The following is a 6,932-nucleotide window of genomic DNA, read 5'->3' as shown; positions in this document are numbered from 1 at the left end:
CCGAACCTGAACCTGATTTCCTAAACCTAAACCTTAACCTATTCTCAATTCCTTAAACCTATTGCTTATAACCTAAACCTATACCTTAACCTAAACTTAAACTTAAACCTATAACTTATAACCTAAACATAAACCTAAAACCTAAATGTATTCTCAAATCCCTAAACCTAAACCTGCACCTAATCCTAATCTGAACTCCCTAACCTAAACCTAAACCTAAACTTGAAAACCAGAACCTAAACCCGATCCCGAACCCGAACCTGATTTCTTAAACCTAAACCTTAACCTATTCTCAATCCCCTAAACCTATAGCTTATAACCTAAACCTAAGCCTAAACCTAAACCTTAACCTAAACCTAAACCTTAACCTATTCTCAATTCCCTAAACCTATAGCTTATAACCTAAAGCTAAGCCTAAACCTAAACCTAAACCTAAACCTAAACCTAAACCTGTAACCTGTAACATAAACCTAAACCTAAAACCTAAATGTATTCTCAAATCCCTAAACCTAAACCTACACTTATTCCTAATCTCAACTCCCTAACCTAAACCTAAACCTAAACTTGAAAACCAAAACGTAAACCAAATCCCGAACCCGATCTCGATTTCCTAAACCTAAACCTTAACCTATTCTCAATTCCCTAAACCTATTGCTTATAACTTAAACCGAAACATAAACCTATACCTTAACCTAAACTTATAACCTATAACCTAAACATAAACTTAAAACCTAAATGTATTCTCAAATCTCTAAATCTAAACCTACACTTAATCCTAATCTCAACTCCCTAACCTAAACCTAAACTTAAACTTGAAAATTCAAACATAAACCCGATCCTGAACCCGAACCCGATTTCTTAAACCTAAACCTTAATGTATTCTCAATTCCCTAAACCTAAACCTACACCTAATCCTAATCTAAACTCCTTAACCTAAACCTAAACTTAAAAATAAAACCCAAACCTAAACCCGATCTCGAACCCGAACCCGATTTCCTAAACCTAAACCTTAACCTATTTTGAATTCTCTAAACCTATAGCTTATAACCTAAACCTAAACCTAAACCTATATAACATATAACCTAAACCGTAACCTAAACCTAAACCTATATAACATATAACCTAAACCGAAACTTAAACCTATACCTTATCCTAAACCTAAACTTAAACCTATAACCTATAACCTAAACCTAAACCTAAAACCTAAATGTATTCTCAAATCCCTAAACCCAAACCTACACCTAATCCTAATCTCAACTCCCTAACCTAAACCTAAACCTAAACTTGAAAACCAAAACCTAAACCCGATCCCGAACCCGATTTCCTAAACCTAAACCTTAACCTATTCTCAATTACCTAAACCTATAGCTTATAACCTAAACCGAAACATAAACCTATACCTTAACCTAAACCTATAACCTAAACATAAACCTAAAATCTAAATGTATTCTCAAATCCCTAAACCTAAACCTACAGCTAATCCTAATCTCAACTCCTTAACCTAAACCTAAAACTAAACTTGAAAACTCAAACCTAAACCCGATCCCGAACCCGAACCCGATTTCCTAAACCTAAACCTTAATGTATTCTCAATTCCCTAAACCTAAACCTACACCTAATCCTAATCTTAACTCCCTAACCTAAACGTAAACTTAAACTTGAAAACCCAAACCTAAACCTGATCTCGAACCCGAACCCGATTTCCTAACCTAAACCTTAACCTATTCTCAATTCCCTAAACCTATAGCTTATAACCTAAACCTAAACCTATATAACATATAACTTAAACCTAAACTTAAAGCCTAATGTATTCTCAAATCCCTAAACCTAAACCTACACCTAATCCTAATCTCAACTCCCTAACCTAAACCTAAACCTAAACTTGAAAACCCAAACCTAAACCCGATCCCGAACCCGATTTCCTAAACCTAAACCTTAACCTATTCTTAATTCCCTAAACCTATAGCTTATAACCTAAACCTAAACTTAAACCTAAACATTAACCTAAACCAATAACCTATAACCTAAACCTAAACCTAAAACCTAAATGTATTCTCGAATCCCTAAACCTAAACCTACACCTAATCCTATCCTCAACTCCCTAACCTAAACCTAAACCTTAACCTATTCTCAATTCCCTAAACCTTAACCTATAACCTAACCTAAACCTAAAACTATTACCTGCACTTATAATATAAACCTATAACCTAAACCTAAGCCTAAAACTTAAACCTAAACCTAAAATCGAAATGTATTCTCAAATCCTTAAACCTAAACCTACACCTAATCCTAATCTCAACTCCATAACCTAAACTTAAACCTAAACTTAAAAGCCCAAACCTAAACCCGATTCCGAACCCGGACCCGATTTCCTAAACCTAAACCTTATCCTTAACCTATTCTAAATTCCCTAAAGCTATAACCTATATACTATAACCTATAACTAAAACCTAAACCTTAACCTAAACCTATAACCTAAACCTAAACCTTAACCTAAACCCAAACCTATAACCTATAACCTATAACCTAAACTTATAACCTAAAACCTAATCCTAAACCTAAACCTAAAACCTAAAACCCAAAACCAAAACCTAAACCTTTAACCTAAATGTATTATCAAATCCTTAAACCTAGACCTACACCTAATCCTAATCTCAACTCCTTAGCCTAAACCTAAACTTGAAAACCCAAACCTAAACCCGATCTCGAACCCAAACCCAATTGTTGTAATAATATAGCCCAATCACATCATGGCAAGAAACAAGAATGTATCCCTTTTAACACATGCCCCTTTTTATAAAGTTTTAATTTTTGTTGTTTCTATTAACTTGAATTGAAACATTTTTTTGCATTATTTGCTTGTATTAGTTTTATTTTAGTGATCAATTTTATTTTAAAAAAGTGCCCACTTTTTTGGAAGAAGTTTATGCAATTCTTCATGATTCTGAATTATAATGTTTTGTTGGTTTAATTTTTTTTTTTTCAGATGAAAGACAAAAAAAGAAAATTGTTGCTGATTTTTTTTCTTTTTTTATTTATGAAGTTAAACTTATATGTATTTATGCGTGGATAAATGTAATGTGGATAAGATTGTGTTTGGATGGATGTAGTTTATGTTTGGATGAATGTAGTTTATGTTGGATTTACGTAGTTTGGGTTTAGATGGATATGATTGTGAATATGATGAAATATATTATATAACAGGTGTATATCAGGAAGAATACGATGAAATATATTGTAACAGGTGATCCTCTCAAATTCTCAAAAGGGACGGTCCATGACAGTCCTTTTTAACGACGGTTTGTGGCCGTCCTTTGAAGGCTCATAAGAGACGATCCATGACAGTCCTTTTTAAGGATGGTCCATGACCGTCCTTTTAAAGGACAGTCCATAGTCGTCCTTTGAATGGCGATAAGAGACGGTCCATGACAGTCCTTTTTAAGGACGGTCCATGACCGTCCTTTTTAAGGACGGTCCATAGTCGTCCTTTGAAGGCCCATCAGAGACGATCTATGACAGTCCTTTTTAATGACGGTCCATGACTGTCCTTAAAAAGGACTGTCGATGGCTGTCCTTAAAGGCTCATAAGAGATGGTCCACGACCGTCCTTTTTCTGTAAATAAGAATGACGGTTTTCGACCGTCCTTTAAGTAATACGACATGTCAAAATTTGACGGCCCTTGCGACGGTCCATGACCGTCCTTTTTGGTCATTTGAGACAGTTTTGGACCGTCCTTTTTTCATAGTTTTGGCATAGTGTCTGGTTCATTTTTGGACACATGTCATAAAATAATTTGACAAAAATGGATGGATGGCATAGATATACAATGCATACATCAAGGTGTCCTTTAATTTCCAAATGCTCTCTAAATTCCAAGCATAACAATTTTAACAATGCATCAAGATATAAGATATTTTTAAGAAAAGCACAATTTTCTACACCTTCACTTGTGGTACAGGGGAATTATATTTTTAAGGGTGAAAAAGCTCATGCCATCAAAAATAAAATAAAATAACGTTTTGAATGCTGATCAACATTTCATGTGTTTAAAATTACTATTCATCTTTTATGTTCTCCAACAAACTTTCATACTTTATAACCATTCTCCGATAATCTTTCATGCTTTCCAACTATCTTCTATGGAAAATTTTCATACTTTCACCTATAACAGAACCTTTCTTGGAAAAGCTTCAATTGATGGTTGATGGTACAAAAGGTGCACATCGAGTCAGAAAATGATATACCAAATGGTTCCCGATCAAGGCAACTATGCTCATTGGAAGGCTAATTGAATTAGCTTTCCAATAAGCCTAAGATCACTCAGATTTGAGGTGCAATAAGGAAAATTCACTCAATTTACTAAAGTTGCAAGGTTCTAACTATGCAAATAACTTGAATTAAACTACCTAAGACTTTAGGCCTGCATTTAAAAGGTTAAACAATCTCCAAATGAAATAATTCTAGTCTATGTGAATGCTCATTGAATTATCTTTCAATAAGCCCAAGTTCACCCAAATCCGACCTGTAAGGAGGAAGTTATGACCGTTTTCATGGGATCGCATGATGTTGAAAATCATATTAACTTGTGATTACATTTTTTTTCTTATGAAACCTTATATTTGAGTGGTCTTATGCTTATTGGAAAGTTAATTCGATAAGCTTTTTAATGAGCCATAAATTGCATCGATCGAGAACCATTTGGTCTATCATCTTCTAACTTAAAGTGGCTCTTCTGTAGCGTTAACCACCTAATGAAGCTCTTTTGAAATGTTCTTTCACAAATGAAAATAAAAAAGATTGACAGAGAGTAATCAGAAAGCATTAAAGAGTTTCAGAGAGTACTCATTATAGAAGAGTGCAGCCATATGGCCCATGGCGCCCTCTGGAGACATTTCCATCACCTGGGCAAACTTGACGTCTGGTACATGCCAAGTGATCCAGGGCATGAGGCTCTTCGTCGCAACAATGGCCGAGTTCCAGGATGGCTAAGTTCCACCATATGGATGCCCAGCCGACCCAGTCAACTGAGACGGAGGCGGAGCCTCGCAGCTGGAGGCTGCCTGCACCTTAGGAGGATGAACCTCGATCGAGGGAGCTTTTCCCACACTGGTCTCTTTGCCTCCAAAGACCTCAGCCTACTCTAGAGGAGCGACAACAACAATGGAGACAGGCTCGCCATCTGCCTTCTTCTTCGAGGCATGCCTCAACTTCTTCTGGGCCAGCTCGGTCGCGGATGGAGCCTTCTGCTTGTTTCGACTCTACTCAGGCATCTCTATACGACAGAAAACAGAGGTTAGTAAGCACATAAGCAAAGGGATCCCTAAAAGAATGTACCTGTTAAGGAGTCAAGACCTGATTTGAGCAACAGCTGAGGTGTTATCAAATTCTTCCAACTCCTTAGCTTGGCCTCTAACGACCTCGCCCCAGCAATCTGAGCTCGCTCCTCTTCACCCACCCTAGTAGGGTACATTTGTAGAACTGCCAAAGATGATCATAATTAGAAATGAATAGAAGAGAGCAAACTAAGGAGCAGCAGTTCGAATATACTGACCTAGGGTGGTGGAGGTCGGAACCCAAGAGCTCAGCTCGAATAGCCCTGGTGTCTCCCAGTCCCCCGGTGCTTAGAACCACTTATCCTTCCAGTTCTTGTTTGAGGTTGGGATGGCTGTGACTATTGCTCTACCAGTCTCCTTCTAGGCAACGAAGTAATACCATCCCTCATGGAAAGGGTTTGACTTCACTTGGTACAAATGAATGAATTCATTCACTATTAGCTTGGGATGATCAAGCTTGGACCAGAGAATGAATGTCCCCACCAATGCTCTCCACACATTGGGAATTAGTTACCCAAGAGCTAATCCTAAGTATGTGAGGACTCGCCTCACTATCCTTTGAAGAGTGAGCCTCAACCAACATTGGAGGGCGACCTTGTAGATGGCCACCCCGCCCTCCGGAGTTATAGTTGGAAGCTCACCTGGTGCAGGGGCTCGAAGTATCTCGGAGTCGAAAACGCGATACCTCGACCTGATGCACACCAGGTCGGCCTCCATCATTGAAGACTCTACTGGCCCTTTCTCCTCTCCCTCTGACGAGGACCCACTGTTCTCTTCGTCCACTAGAGCATCCCCCTCCACGTCCTCTAGTTGTTTGGTTAAGGACCGCTCCAACATTCGCAACTCATGGGACACGTGAAAGTCCCTGTCTCTCATCATCATCAACGATGATGGTGGATTCAACATAGGGCGATAGGTTTCTACCCCACCATCACAACCGGGGGTCTCCTCCCTTGGATTCGAGGTTTTTGACATAGTCGTGAGCCCAAATCACACCGGAAAACCAAAAGAAGGAAATGTAAAGAAAATGGAAGGGAGGGGAGTAAGAGGGTGGAAGCAAGGCTCACCAAGGGAAACAATTTGTCTGAGAAAGATGCCGGAAGGACACTTGCCAAAATTCACTTGACGACAAAGAAGGAGAAACATGAGAGAGTATGAAGGGGCAAGTAACGCCGCCCGACATTAGGGCACCCCTTTTATAATGAGGCCACGTGTACGAGTGTTCATTACCCTCAATCAATGTGCATCGAAAAATGGCTCCTCGGCTCTCCCGTCTCAACATGTGGTGCATTACCACTTGTCGCACGACTCCACTGCTGAGGACGGGCCACGTGTCACTACCTCACTCGCTAGGCACCGACAAGGCACCCTGACAGCCCATGTGACCTCGAGTGGTGGCACACCACCTCGAGGGCGCCCAACTATGATTACAGATATGCATCGATATTCGCGCCTACTGCCTTACTCAACATTAATTACAGGATGACCTAATACTTCGAGTAACACCAATCTGACTTGATTAGGTCTGATCTACTTCTCAAGCCTATTTCGCAGACTTGGAAGTAAGGGGGCTTACTGTTATGGGGAAAGAGGGATTG

The sequence above is a fragment of the Magnolia sinica genome, chromosome 9 (genome assembly GCF_029962835.1).
Source record: "Magnolia sinica isolate HGM2019 chromosome 9, MsV1, whole genome shotgun sequence".
Classification (NCBI taxonomy): Eukaryota; Viridiplantae; Streptophyta; class Magnoliopsida; order Magnoliales; family Magnoliaceae; genus Magnolia; species Magnolia sinica.
Note: the sequence above shows the minus strand (reverse complement) of the source record.